Raw genomic sequence first — 16,665 nt, 5'->3', positions numbered from 1 at the left:
AATCATTGGCTGGAGACCTATACAATAAGTGTGAAGGTATACCCACATCCTGGGAAGACCTGATGTACCCAAAGAGAGGGAATTGTGTCTCTTGAGAGGATTGCTTCCTCCCAATTAGTTAGGGCTTTCTAGTATGCCAAGCCCTCAGCATTGTTGCAGTATCTGTAACTCTGGTTCCTCAAATAGTGAAGATTGAGTGTCACAGTGTGCCCTGAGGGGAAGGATAGAGAAGTATAAAATGGATGGAAGCAGGGCAACTGGGAGGTAATAGAAGTGCTCCACAAGATCATGCAATAATGGACATGTCAACTTACATCTAAAGTATATAAAAGTCTATAAACTAAAATGTAAACTATAATGTAAAACATAAGGAAACTAAAAATTTAGAAATTTGTACAGTCTAAAATATAAACAATAATGTAAACCAAAATGGAACCATGTTTGATAACCATGTTTCAAAATTTGTACATGAGCTGCAACAGATATAACAAGAACATGTAATTAGATCATTGCTGGAGAAAAGGGAAAAGGGTTTGATGTTGGATACTGGGAGTCCCGTATATTGTGTATGTGAATTACTGTGATCTAAAACTTTTTTGAAGACAAAATTAAAAATTAAAATAAAAAAGGAAAGGATGTAGACACTGAGGAAGAAATGAAAGTGCCTTGCCACTGTACATACAGGGCAATGCCTGTTACAGCGATGAAAGGCAAAAGGTTAGAAACAAAGCTTTAGAACATTTTTCATTTTATTAATTCCCCAATTTATTTTACTTTATTTAAGTATTTCTAAATTACTATATATTCTACTTCTATACTTTAAACCCATCATTGTATTTCAATTTCCTATTAATTGAATTTGGCAATATGTTAGGATTCATTGTAGAAGAAGTTTTGGATCAGAGAGGTTCACCTATGGCAGGGGAGGAACTCTGGTATGGATTGTTATTGATGGGGAGCAAATGGGTAAGGGGGAGTTCTCCAGGGCATGTATATAGGGAACATAAATATGTTAGGATATATGTTGAGCATTTTTATAGTAGTTACAATTACAAATGTCAACTGAGGGAGTGCTGAGTTCCACCCAGGGGAGCTCTGTCACATTCCCCAGTGGAACAACAATAATCCCCCAAGTGCAATGGCAAAGATCAACAAGGAAGGCAGGTCCAGCGATGAGCCCTTGATACTGATGACTATGCTTAGGAGCCTGTGTGCCTGAAATATGAACTAGACCTAGAGCTGTAGAGTGCCTAAGAGTAACCACCTGAGAGCCTCCATGTTGCTCAAATGTGGCCACTCTGTATGCCAAACTCAGTAAGTAAATGCATTACCTAACCCCCAATGTGGGACATGACTCCTGGGGATGAGTCTCCCTGGTGCCAAGGGATTACTCCCAATCACTAACTTGTGAAGCAACTAGAAAGAGACATTGAAAAAAAGGGTCAACTCAGAAGAGCATAGTATCCCAGCCCACATATTGGATTAAGTATTAAAAATTGCTCTTGAATAAAAGAGGGAAATGGCTAAGAAAAATGAGTTGATATGGCTAAGAGTCTTCAAAAAAGAGTCAGGAAGTCATCAGAGGGGTTGTACTTATGCACACCTCAGCAGGACCCCAGAAAAAGACAAAGTAGGTATAACCCTAGGTACTGGTTCTCCTGAAGGCTATAGAGATCCACAGGGTATAGAGTCATGGCAAATGGATTTAGAGCTCTGTGTCATGTCAGAGGGCCCTACTGTGAAATTTGTGCTCTTGAGTGTGACAGAGCTGGACTCAGATGTGACTTTTCTACACATACCTCTTCTGTCACTTTTACTGAACCTGTGGTTGGCACTAGGAATGCTCCATACTCAGGAGACTTGAATTTCTGGACTGCCCATGTGCCATCTGGGCCCTGAGCCTCAGCAGCATGGTGACTTCTACTCTCTGATTCATTGGTCTTACCCAGGTCAGCTAACAGGGAGGTGAAGATGGTCAATCACCACACCAGGGAATCAAGAGTGCCTACAACTGAAAGCAGAGGAATTGCATCCGTCATCCATGTGGAATCTAAGCCCCCTCTTGATCTAGAGGTGGAGAGGACATTACCATCCCAAGGTCCACAGAATGGAGGAATAAAATATGGACTAGAGTGGAGTTACTGATATTCTACTATAAAACTATTATGACAAGTAATAGAAGAAATTTTAGCATTGAGGTGAAGAAAGTGGCCACAGTAGTTGCTGATGGCAGGAAGAGGGTAGAGGAGATGTGATGTGGGGCCTTTTTGGGATTTTGAGTTGTCCTTAATGATATTGCAGGGTCAGATGCTGGACTTTATATATCCTGCCATAACCCACTGAATGTACTGCAGGAGAGTGCAAACTACAGGGTAAACTATTATCTGTGTAGTGCAGCAGTGCCCCAAAATGTGTTCAATGAGTGAGATGAGTGTGCCACAATAATGAGGGAGGTTGTTGGTGTTAGAGGAGTGGGGTGGGGGGTGAGAGGTATACAAGAACCTCATATTTAATGTAACTTTTTTATGATGTATATATCTTCAAAAATACAATTTACAAAAATGATGTGGTGGGGGTTGGGGAGTGGGTTATATGGGAACCTCATGTTTTTTGTTTTTTTATGTTTTTAAAGTAACATTCCTTGTGATCTATTAACTTTAATTAAAAATAAATAAATAATAAATACTAAAAATAGATAATGAAGTTTATCATTGTTTCTTTTTTAACTGCCACCTAATTTCCTTTCTTGTATATTGCTTGTCAATTTTCATTTGTCTATTTGAAAACATGTCCCTTATCCTTTTCTCTACTGTTTTATAAGATCTTATAATATCTTTTAATATATTATATTTATAAAGGTTATTTCATTCAGTTTTCTTCAATATCATTCTTGATGCTTTTTTCTTAAACAGTATGTTAAATATTATTTCAGTTAAAGTTATCATTTTTATCTCTTTCATTTTAGGCTTCTATATTCAACACAGACAGAAAAATCACCAAGGACTGATAATAAGAGAGACAATACCTCTGTCAGGAAATGTATGCTATCCATCACACTATCAGACATCACCTGCTGAGGAAAACCAGCAATAATAAAATATGGCATATATTATACTTCTATTCTGATCAGTCTCCACTGTAAACAACTCTTGTCCATTTACCAAAGTCCTCCATCTTTGCAGTCATTATTTTGTCTCTTCAGGTGGATATGCACTGACTTCCATTTATGTAATAGCAACAAAATAATATTGGAAAATAATTTCCTATTGAAATTTATAGACTTTCTGCTCTACATAGCTTTGTGTGCTAACCTGGTCTCTAAATTTATAAGGTGATTAATGTCAGTGAATACACAAAAGTCTCCATGTAACCTAGGAAAATAGTTTTTAGTTGTTTGTTTAAAAACCTGAGTGATAGATTAGAATGTAAGACAGATTGAGGGTTTTGCATGGATCATGGATGTGGAGTAAGGAGAGGATCACATCACTGAACCTTGGGAAACACTGATATTTAAAAGGTGGAGAGAAAAAGAAGGCCCCATCTTATCACATATCAATAAGTATCTCTGAGCAAACTACTTAATCTATTTGTATTTTGGATACTTCATCTGCAATAAAGGACTCATAACAACCCCAGTTTTATGGAAATTTAATGAGAATTACTTGTAAAAATATATTAAAAGTTTAATATATAAACATTTATAATGTGTTACATTATTATATATAAATGGTTGATTTTTGCTCAAGTGAGCAGGGCTTTTTAAAAGAATTTTTAGTTACAGTGAAATATAGTCAAAGGAATGATCTATAAATGAAATCAGGAACTCACTGCCCATGAATGCTGTTGGCTTCTTTAAATATCCTGACCTCTCCCAGCGCACTTTCGTCATGAAGACAAAAGTACACATCTTCAGCATTACACAGAGGTCCAAAAGGCCATTGATTCAGACCATATTTTCATGTCCCATTTTTCAACTAATTTTACATCTTTTTAAGTGTTAAAGTCTCATTTGATAGGGGGCAATCTCAAATTTAGAGAACCAAAATGACCCTACTTTAATATATCAGCATATCTTCACATTCCCTTATATTCTAGAGATATTAGCAATATACAGTATTGTGTTTTGATCATGGGACACAAAATCACATTACTAGAATCACTAATAATTTCCTAATACATGGCAATAATTAAGAGGCTTATTAAAATATCCCAAAGTTAAAAATTAAGGGATTCACCAAAAACAAATTTTTTTGGAAGACTTATTTTATTTTATTTAATTCCCCCCCTCCCCCGGTTGTCCAGTCTCTGTGTCTATTTGCTGTGTCTTGTTTCTTTTGTCTGCTTCTGTTGTCGTCAGTGGCACAGAAAGTGTGGGTGGTGCCATTTCCGGGCAGGCTGCACTTTCTTTTGCACTGGGTGGCTCTCCTTATGGGAGCACTCCTTGTACGTGGGGCTCCCCTACGTGGGGGACACCTCTGCGTGGCACGGCACTCCTCGCACACATCAGCACTGGGCATGGGCCAGCTCCACACGGGTCAAGGAGGCCCAGGGTTTGAACCATGGGCCTCCCATGTGGTAGATGAATGCCCTAACCACTGGGCCAAGTCCATTTCCCCAAAAACAAATTTGAGGAACACTTTGGAATGTAAATATAATCTACACATTGGCCTCTGTATTGGAAGAATCAAACAACTGACTTACTAATAAGTTTTATAAAGGTACTTCTTCATAAGCTGTGACAGTGGAGTATTAATTGAGAATTTACTTTGGATAACTAAAAACAGAGGCAAAATTACTAATCAACTTCCTTGCAAGGTTATTTATCCTTCTCTTCACTGTTGTAAACCAAATATTCTGAAGCTTTAAAGCAATTTCCCAAATTTACAATACTTTTCATAAACTAGAATCTCACATCTCAGGTATTTAGTCTTTTAGGAAATTTCAAAGTCAATGAAGAACTATTTCCATAAAAATAAAGAGTTATAAGTGTAAATTTTCATTAATGGCTATAATGGGAAACATACAATTTAAGTCATGAACATAAGCACCAGGATAAATTTTAAGATGTTCCTTAGATACACTGTTCATATCGGCTCAAACTGGTAAAAACACACATTCCCCAATATCAAGAGGGGTGATTAAATACAATGTTTTGTTGTCATATATCATTACATACCATATGATTTCATTGTGAGACATCATATATGGTAAAATACTACACAATGAACATAAACAAACTGTATCTACATCAAATAAAATAAATGTAGCTTACAACCCTAATATTCAGCCAAAGAACGAAGACTCAAAAGAATACAAAAGATGATTTAATTTATATCAGATTTTAAATTTATATCAGATTTTAATTTTTTTAAATTTAAAAATATTAGGGTAGTGACTAACTCTGGAGGAGAGGGATTGGATTAAAATAGGGGACTATTCACAGAGCTGCCCTAGGTACTTAGTATCTTCTATGTCTTGACATAGCTGATAGTTATACATATTTTTAACTAATTTGTTAAATTGTATGTTTGTTTAAGGCAATTTTCTTTCATATTACAGAAAAACATTTTAAAGTAATTTATGATGCTAGAAACAGATCTCTCTCCCCTAACTTTATGTTCCTGCCTCATTTTTACCTCTATACATGCCTGCAATGGAATTCTGCACATTTGGGTGGCTCCACCATTCCCAATACTTATTTCAAATTGTCACAAAAGTAATCTATTTAAAGTGAAAACATTATCATGTCAGAACCAAACTAAAAATTCACTAATGGTTCCACATCACCCTCAGATGAAATTGAATGCCCTTCAGCATAGAATTTCAAGTTCCAAGAGATTACTCCTTTTTCTAACTTCATTCTTTCTTTTTTTTAAAGATTTTATTTATTCATTTCTCTCCCCTTCCCCTCCCCCCTGCCAAGCCCCAGTTGTTTGTTCTCTGTGTCTATTTGCTGCGTGTTCTTTGTACGCTTCTGTTGTCAGCAGCACGGAAATCTGTATTTCTTCTTGTTGCGTCATCTTGTGTCAGCTCTCCATGTGTGTGGCACCATTCCTGGGCAGGCTGCACTTTCTTTCACACTGGGCAGCTTTCCTTATGAGGTGCACTCCTTGCACGTGGTGCTCCCCTATGCAGGGGACACCCCTGTGTGGCACGGCACTCCTTGCTTGCATCAGCACTGTGCATGGGCCAGTTCCAAATGGGTCAAGGAGGCCCGGGGTTTGAACCGTGGATCTCCCCTGTGGTAGTCAGATGCCCTAACCACTAGGCCAAGTCTGTTTCCCTCATTCCTTCTCATCAGCCCAGTGTACCTGACATATGCCAATGCAGCGTACATTACTTTTTCTGCAACATACTCTATTGCCTTTGTGTAATTTATACCACCTCTTTTGAATCTGCAATTCCAATTCTCTAAAACACAGAACAGGAATCACCCTCTCTATAGGCCTTTCCTGCACCTCATGCTCAACTTGATCTAAATTTACCCTGCTCTAAAATCTCTGTCATAAGATTCTCATATCAGTTAACACAGAATTGTAATTACATAATAGACTATCATTTGTCTTTTATATTTGAGCTTCTTCTTTCTTTATTTTTAGGGAAGTTTTACATTAATAAATGTTACAATGAATATATAAGGGATTCCCATATACCCATCCCTTCCCTCTCACAATTTCCCAATGAACATCGTTCATTAGGGTGGTACATTTGTTACAGTTGATGAACACATATTGGAGCATTGCTAATAACCATGGTCTATAGTTTACATTTCATTTAAAATTTGTACCACACAATTTTATGGGTTTTAGCAAAATGTATAAGAGCCCGTATCCATCATTGCAATGTCATGCAGGGCAATTCTAATATCTCCCAAATGCCCCCATGTTACACATATTTTCCCCTTTCCATCCTCTCAAAATCTCTGGTGGCCAATGCCTTTATATCAATGTTACAAGTTCTTCCATTAATAGAATAAACATATGTCTACTTTGATCCATAGTTGCACTCCTCGTAGCAGTTTGATATGGTTATGAATTCCAAAAATAGATATTGGATAATGTTTTTAATCTGGTTGGTACCTGGGTGTGGTTAAGTTAGGATTAGGGCTTTTATAGGGCCACATCATTAAGGGTATTGAGTTCCCACCACTTGGTGGATGGTGACACAGAGATAAATGGCATGGCAAAGGACAGAGTTGAGGGTTTCTGCTGTTGGAGTCCTGATGTGGGAGTTTGATGCTAAAGTCTTAAACTGGAGCCCCAGGCAGCCATCATGCAGAGGAAAGGGAAGCAAGCCCCAGGAAGAGAGGACCTGAGCCAGGAGAAGAACACAGAGGAATAGAGATGGCTCTTTAGACATGGCAGAAATCCCAGGGAGAGAGACAGAGCCAATCACCTGATAGTCTACAGCTGAACTTGTGGAGAAAGGCAAAGTCTAGAGAGCCTCCTGGTCTGCAGCTTTGTGGATAAAACAGAGGAGCTGAGCACAGAGGAACCCAGGAAGCCTGAACCCTCTCAACTTCGGCAGCTATCTTGATCCAACATGTGGAAATAGACTTTGATAAGTGAAGTAACTTATCTTTATGGCCCAGTAACTGTAAGCTCCTACCCCAAATAAATACACTTTATAAAGGCCAGATGATTTCTGGTATTTTGCACCAGCACCCCTTTGGCTGACTAATACAACCCTTATGTTTATTCATTCATCAGTCTTGAAGATTTGGGGATGGTGATGCCACCTCTTCTTGCAAGTAAGAGGGCACTTAGATCCCATTGGGTAGATGGGTGTAGCTTTACTGATTGTAGTTGTAGAAACACTCTGGTTTTTGGGATGGCATTGTCAATCATGATCATTTTGTTTGTTGTCCTGGGTGAGTCCAATGAACTGGAGAGTAGATGTTGGCTGCAACTCTGCTGAGGATTAGTGCTCAACTGACTTGTGAACAGTGGGGAGATTTAAGACTCTGGGAAAAATATTTAACAGATGAAGTGCTAATTATAGTTTCAAATGAAAGGGGTATAAGAACCACGTGTAGGAAAATTATAAATGAATCAAAACTGTGATACACTGGGGAACTAGGTTATCATATATTCCAAGGTAAGGCCCACTGACAGGGTGTCAATTTCCTGTAGTTGTCTGCCCTGCCTGTAGTGTCCATATGTATCTAGAGTCCTTAGAAGCACCCCTGCTTAAGGCACTGTTTACTGTGGCAGTCGGTGAGATCCTCCTGAGACATGAGTAAGTGTAACCTCTGGAAAAACCTACCAACAAAAGAGGGTTTATTCCTTTCTTTGTTTAGGAAGTACCAGAGATTAAATCTAGGAACACTTGTGACCTTCTTAAAACTAAAATTTTTCCCGCTCCCAGTAGGAACAGCAGACAAAATAGATTTAAGATGCAAAACTATCGTAAGAGACAAAGAAGGACACCATATATTAATAAAAGGGGAAATCGATCAAAAAGAAAGAAAAATCATAAACATTAATTCACCTAACCAGGGAACCTTCAAATTCATGAGCTAAACATTAGAAAAATTAAGTGGAGATATAGGTGCCTCCACAATTATTGTGGGGATGTTAATTCAACATTATTACAATTAGACAGAACATCTTAAAAGACAATCAATAAAGAAAGAAAGACTTTGAATAATACATTAGAGCATTTGGACCTAAAAGCTATATAAAATATTATACCCAAATATAGCAGGATATATATTCTTTTTTACTTTACATGGATCATTCTCCAGGATAGACCACATGCTAGTCCACAGAAAAGCTCTCAATGAATTCAGAAAGATTGAAATTTTACGAAGTGATTTCTCTGCCACAATGAAATGAAGCTGGAAATCAGTAAGGGACAGAGAATGAGATTAGGCACAAAGATATGGAAGCTAAACAACACACTAGTAGACAATCAGTGGGTAAAGGAGGAAATTGCAAAAGAAATTTGTAACCACATTGAAATGAATGAAAATGACAACACAACATATCAAAAGCTATGGGATGCAGGAAAAGCTGTAGTGAGTCATAGACGTAAATGACTATATTTAAAAAAGAAGAAACACCTAACAGCATACCTGAAGGAAATGGAAAAGGACAAGAATGTAATCCCAAAGCAAGTAGAAAGAAGTAAATGACATTCAAAATAATAAAGCACTAGAAAAAATAGACAAATCCAAAAGCTGATTCGTGGAGAAGATTAAAAAATTGACAAACCTTTAGCTAGACAAAGAAAAATGAGAGAAGATACAAATACATAAAATAAGAAATGAGGAAGGGAATATCACAACTGAGCCAACTGAAATAAAAAGTATCATAAGAGGCTATTTTGAAAAATTGTATGCAAATAAGATGAATATTTAGAGGAAATGGACAATTCCTAGAAACACAGAAGCAGTCTACATAAATGAGAGAAGAAATTGATGAACTCAAGAAATCAATCACAAGTAATGAGAGAATTAGTTATCAAAACCTCTCAATTAAGAACAGCCCAGAATGAGATAGTCTCACAAGTGAAGTCTACCAATTATTCTGGAATGAACTAACACAATCCTGCTTAAACCTTTCCATAAAATGGAAGTTGAGGGAATATTCTCAACTTCTCATTCTATGCCTAATTCATTCTACAATGCCAAAATCAGCCTAATACCAAAACCAAATAAAGATGCCACAAGAAAGGGAAACTATAGGTCAATCTCTCTAATGAACCTCAGTGATAAAATCCTCAACAAAATGATTACTAAGCATATTCTACAACACAGCAAATGAATTATATATCATTACCAAGTGGGTTTCATCCTGGTATGCAAGGATAGTTGAACATGAGAAAATCAATGAACGCAAAACAAAGCAAACACTCATAAAAATATCAAAAGAAAAAAATCACAGGATCATCTCTATAGATGCAGAAAAAACATTCAACAAATTACAACACCCTTTTCTGAGAAAATCACTTCAAAAGATAGGAATAGAAGGAAACCTCCTCAATATTATAGAGTATATGTGAAAAATCCACAGCTTGATTATTCAATGGTGAAATCCTAAATGCTTTCCCACTGAAAAATGGAAGAAGACAAAGATGCCTACTGTTACTTCTCCAATTTAATATTGTGTTTAAAATATCTTGCCCAATAACTTAGACAAGAAAAAGATTTTAAAAAGTCATTAGATTTGGAAAGGAAGAAGTAAAAATTTCAATATTTGCAGATGACATGACCTTATACATAGAAAGTCCTAAGAAATGTACAATAAAGCTTCTAGAGCTTATAAATGAGTTCAGTAAAGTGGCTTATAAAATCAATGTGAAAAACTCAGTATAATACTGTACACCAATAATGAGTAATCTGAGGAGGAAATGAAGTAAAAAATCCCATTTACAATAACCCCTACAAGAATCAAATACCTAAGAATATATTTAACTAAAGATGTAAATGACCTGTATGCAGAAAACTACACAACACTGTTAATGGAAATCAAAGAAGTCCTAAATAAATGGAAGAATATTCTATGTTCATGGATAAGAAGACTAAACTTACTTAAGATATTTATCCTAATCATAGAGATTCACAGAATTTTTAAAAATATTTATTTCCCCCTTCCCCTCCTCCCACCCTGCTGGTTTTGCTGTCTGTGTTGTCTTTTATTCTCATTTTTTCTCCTCTAAGATTCACTGGAACTTGATCCTGAAGATCTCTAATGGGGAGAGAGATGCCCTGTCAATTGTGCCACCTCAGTTCCTGGTTTCTGCTGTGCTTCACCTTGACTCTCCTCTTGTCTCTCTTTTGATGAATCACCATCTTGCTGCATGATCCACTTACATGGGGTACTGACTCACCATGTGTGCCCTCACATGGGTACTTGTGCAGGTACTGGCTCACCACTCAGGTACTTGCATGGTCACTGGCTTGCTGTGTGGGCATGCTTTGTTTTCTTCTTTTTCACCAGGAGGCCCCAGGGATCAAACCCAGGTCCTCCCATATGGTAGGTGGAAGCTCTATCACTTGAGCCACATCTACTTCCCAGATTTACAGATTTAATGTGATCCCAATAAAAATTACCACACCATTTTTCACTGAAGTGGAAAAGCTAACTATGAAATTTATTTGGAAGGGCAAGGGACCCCAAATAGCCAGGCATACTGAAAACAGAAAATGAAATTAAGGAATCACACTTTGTGGCTTTAAAACATAAAAATCTTTAAAACATAATGTAGAGAAGCATCTATGGGATCTAGTATTAGGAAATGGCTTCATTTTCATGAACTTTACACACAAAGCATGAGCAATGAAGAAAAATTAGATAAATGAAAAAATGTTTGCACCTCAAAGAGTTGATCAAGACAGTGAAAAGGCAGCCTACTCAATAAAAGAAAATATTTGGAAGTCTTATGTCTGATAGGGGCTAATATATAAAGAAATCTTACATCTCAAAAATAAAATGATAAACAACCCATCTAAAAATGATCAGATGTCATGAATAGACATTTATCTGCAGAAGAAAACCATATGACTAAAAAGCACATGAAAAGATGCTCAACATCACTAGCTATCAGGGAAAAGCAACTCAAAACTGCAATGAGATATCATCTTACACCAATTAGAATGGAAGCTATTAAAAAACAATGGGGTATAAGTGTTGGAAAGGATGTGGAAGAATGGGAACCCTTAACCACCACTGGTGGAAATGTAGAATGATGCACCCATTGTGGACTACATTTTAGTGTTTTCTCAGAAAGCAAAATGTAGAATGCCCATACGATTCAGCAATCCCACTAATGGGTATATACTCAGAAAAATTGAAAGCAGGACAGGAACAGATATATGCATACCAATTTTCATAGAATCATTATTCACGATTGCTAAAAGTTGGAAACAATCCAAATGACCTTTAACAGATAAATGTATGAACTAATTGTGGTATATACATACAATGGAATATTAATAAGTTGTAAGAAGGAAAGCAGTATTTACACACGGGATAACATGTATGAATCTTGGAGACCTTATTTTGAGTGAAGCAATACAGACACAGAGAGACAAATACTACCTGATCTCACTGAGATGAATAAAGGAAATTGAGCAGACTCACAGAGCTAGAGACTGGAAGATAGGCTTCCAGAAGGAAAAAAGGGAGAAGAAGGTTGTGAGCCAATGCCCATATGGGCAAAATATATGATAAGTTTGAGGGGTGTAGTTGTGCAGAGGATGGTCATGGCAGTGTTGAAGTGATAGTATTGGGCTGGGTGGTTCTGGTTTGTGAGGGGTATTGTGGGGAATGTGGGTTGACCGTACACTGAACTGCAGGGTAAGTTGGGGGAGGGAGCAGGTAAACACTGGGGATTTGTGGATATGGGGTTAAAACTATAATGTTGGGAATGTTCTTTTGTCAATATGGCAGGGGAGGTTTCCTGGCTTAGGGTGTTGGATATAGGGTGGCTTTCAGGACAGGGCACATCTGGGGCAGGCTTTTAGGAGTGTTCTTATTGTCATAGGATGCTGTATCAATGGGCGGAGATGCGCTTAATGAGAAGTAATGTGTTGGATTACTATGCTGGGGTGTCCTGCTATGTTCTCAAATTGAGGGATGTGAGAGCATAAGCAGTGTTCAATAAGGAAGGACAAGCCAGTATGTCAAAACCTCAATGTTGTTGCAAGAAACCATGAATCTTGCAATTCATGGTTTGAAGCTTGGTGGTTGCCATGGGTCCTGATGTGAGGGGGAGGGAGGGACAGAATAGATGAAAAAAGGTGGCATTTTGAGAGTGATGGAAGTATTCTACATGATCTTGCAATGATGGATACATGTCATTTTAAGTATCATCAAATTTTATAAAAGTATATGGTCCAAAATGTAAATCATGATGTAAACCATTGACCATAGTTAGTAGCTATATTTCAATAATTTTACATCAATTTAACAAATATGCCATCCACCTATCAAATGATACTAATAGGAAGAGGGAGAAAAGGGGGAAAATGTTGGATATATGGGAGTTCCCTATATTCTGTACATTTCTTTGATGTGACTTAAAATTTCTTTGATGACAAAGTGTAAAAAGTAAGACAATGGGGGAATAAGTGGAAGAAAATGTCACTGTACATACAAGACAACACATCTTACAGTGATGAAAGGCAAAATATCCAAAAATTTTTTCATTATTTTTATTTACCCTAACTTTTTTACTTTTCACTGTTTAAATTATTTTGTATTTTGTTTCTTATTGTTAAAACTTTCATTATTTCCTTTTCTTTGTTAATAGTATCTGACTATTTTGTTGGTTTCATTGTGTAGATGTTTTGTGTCACAGAAGGGTTACAACTGTGGCAGGGAAGGACCACTTATGTGGGGTGTCAGTAATGAGAGTAAATGGGAGGAGATTCACCTGGGCATACATATATATGTGTTCAAACATCATGGGGCATTGTCATGGTGGGTGGAGATTCACACAACAACTGAAAGAATATTGAATTCCCAACCAGGGGCATTCTTCCACTTTTTCTAATGGAAAATCAAGAATCCCCCAATTACAGAGACAAGGGCTAATGAATAAGCATGGTCCATTGACAGACCCTTGATATTGATGATGGTGCTTATGAGCCTTTGCTCTTGAAATGGAAACTTAGGCTAGTGTTGTAGGGTGTCTAAGAGTTACCTATTAGGGATCTTGCTATTGCTCAAATGTGGACTTTCTCCAAGGTGAACTCAGCATATAAATGTAATAAATTTCCCCTGGTATGGGACATGAGTCCCAGGAATGAGCCTCACTGGCACTGAGGGATTGCTACCAAGTACCAACAAGCAATGCAACTGGAAAAAATACCTTGAGCAATAGGGGGAAAAGATAAAGACAAATGAGTTTATATGGCTAAAAGACTTCAAAGTGAGTCAGGAGGACATTCCAGAAGTAATGTTTATGCACATCTGAGCAAGAGCTCATTGACAACCAAAGTAGATACTACCTCAAATAAAGGGGCTACTGAGGGCTCTGGAGATATTCAGAAACTATAGTCAAGGTAGATAGCTCAGGAGCTTGGTCCCTTGCTAGTGGGCCCTACTTAGTAATTTATGCTCCCCAGTGTGACAGAGTTGGACTCAGTTGTGTTTTCCCTACACAAGGCTCTTCTGTCTTTCTATTTGAACCTATAATTAGTACTATAGTTGGTAAGTGTATGTCTAGGAAACTTAAATCTTGGGGCTGTCCATGAGCAAGCTGTGCCCTGATTCTCAACTGTATTGCAATACTTATTCTCCACTTCATTGGACTCATCCAGGACAACCAGCAAGAAGGAGGTGATGGAGAAGCAACATACCAAGGAACCAAGAGTGTCTACAACTACAAGCAAAAGAGTGCCATCCATTGGCCATATGTGATCAGAGTTACCTCTTAATTATTCATTGAATGTGCATCACCATCCCAGAATCCTCAGGATTGGGAAATGTACAATGGACTAGAGTAGATTTACTGGTATTCTGCTATAGACTTACTGTGATTCTAGCAATGTAAGAACTTGTATCATTGATGTAGGGCCAGTGACCACTGGAGGCTCAGAGGCCTGGGAGAGGGGAAACACTTGTAACATGGGGGCATTTTCAGGACTTGGAAATTGTCCTTAATGACATTGTAATGACAGATATAGGCTAATTGTACATCTTGCCATAACCTATAGAATTATGTGTGAGAGAGTGTAAACTACAATGTAAACTATAATCCATAACCATGGAAATGCTCCAAAATGTGTTCATCAATTGCAATGAGTCCACCATACTAATGAAGGATGTTAATGTGGATAAATGTGGGTGGTGTGTGTCGTGTGGCATATGGAAACACCCTAATTTTATGTAACATTTATGTAATATAAATATCTTTTAAAAGAAAAGACATGCACATTTTAAGCCATTTGGACATTAGTAAAATACATTTAATGAAGTGGGAAAAATAAATAAATAAAATAAATGAAAGAATAGTCACCATGAAAAATATAAAGTGAGAAAAGAAGTTGCCAAGTAAGAGCAATAGAATAATCATATTTTTTAATAAAGAAACCCAAGTATTTAGATACATGTGAATATGTACACATAAATTAATATGTGATTCTTCCTATATGAATCTGTTAATATTGGATAACTGAAAAGTTGAGATTAAAGTAATTATTTATCTTTTCTTTACATTGTTTCTCTGTCATTGTGATCGTGGATTTTTTATTCTTTTTTATTAATCAGAGAATTTGAAGATTTATAGAAGAATCATGCAAAAACTACAATGGTCCCATAACCACACTCTATTTCTGACACTTATAGTGTGGTATTTTTCTTACAATTGATTAAATAAAATTAAAATAATAATATTAGCTATAATCCACAGTTTACCTTAGGTGTATTTTTTGCCATACACCATCATACTATTAACACATGGTATTAGTGTTGTTAAGTTGCTATAATTCATGAAAAATTCTTATTAGACTTACACTATTAACCTCAGTGTTAACATCCACAACAGGTTTTACTGTGTTATATACAAAGTTTTTACTTCTTTTAATCTAGTAACACAAAGGACCCAAACTTCCCCTTTGAACCACATTCATATACATAACTAACACTATTACACTATTACACTTAACAATATTGTGCATCCATCAACACCATCCATTTCTAAACCTTTACGATCAACCTAAATAGAAATTCTGTTCTAATTCTATATAAATTATTAGCACACCAATGCAAAGTATTATTAATAAGGAAAACAGTGTGTGTGAGATTTATGTGTATTCTCCATTTTATGCATGAGTTTTCTACTCACCTAAAGCTTCTCTAACCAAACAAAAAGAAAACAAAATAAAACAAAGTGAATGAATTAGATCTGTAGTAGTTGAACTGGAGTATATCTATGTTGTAATTTTTTTTAATATATTTTTTATTTATTTTTTAAAGATACATAAATCACACAAAACCACCATTTGCTTTTGTGGAGAAGGAAAGCACTAATTAAGCCTGAGTATGCATTGCTATATGTTCTCCTTTTGCAGATACAGAATCTGCAGCAATGATTTTCATTAGGGCTCTGGTAAGAAGCATATTTTCTTTTGGGTTTCCAACTGCAGTAAACATGTGTCACATTCTAGGTTCCTCAAGTGTTCATCAGCTTCTTATGTGACCCTTCCATTTGGAGGGGGCGGGGATTGAAGGGGTCTGCATTGTTTTCAACATCTATAACTCCAGAGGTTTGCACTTTATTTTTTATTTTGGAATTTTATTTTGTCAAAATTTGGTATATGAAAAGATTTTATTATATGAAATAACTATAAGTGAGAAAATTGGATATAATTAATGTCTTCTTTTTTAAATTTGATTTATTTTTAATTATCTTTTTAAAAATTAATAAATCATAAAAAACAATACAATAAAAAACATAAGAGTTTCACATATACCCCACTCCCACCCCATTCCCCATCATTTATTTAATTGTATTTTTTGAATATACATAGACCACAAAAATAGTACATTAAAAAATACAAGTTTTAGGTCACAGTAATTCACATATATGATAGAGAGGACTCCCGTAATATCCAACATCAAACCCTTTTCCCCCCTCCCCCAACAATGATCTTTTTATATGTTCATTGTTATATTTGCTGCAGCTGATGTACAGATAATTGAAACATAGGTATCA

This window comes from Dasypus novemcinctus, chromosome 19 (assembly GCF_030445035.2).
Source record: "Dasypus novemcinctus isolate mDasNov1 chromosome 19, mDasNov1.1.hap2, whole genome shotgun sequence".
Lineage (NCBI taxonomy): Eukaryota > Metazoa > Chordata > Mammalia > Cingulata > Dasypodidae > Dasypus > Dasypus novemcinctus.
This window is presented reverse-complemented; position numbering follows the sequence as displayed.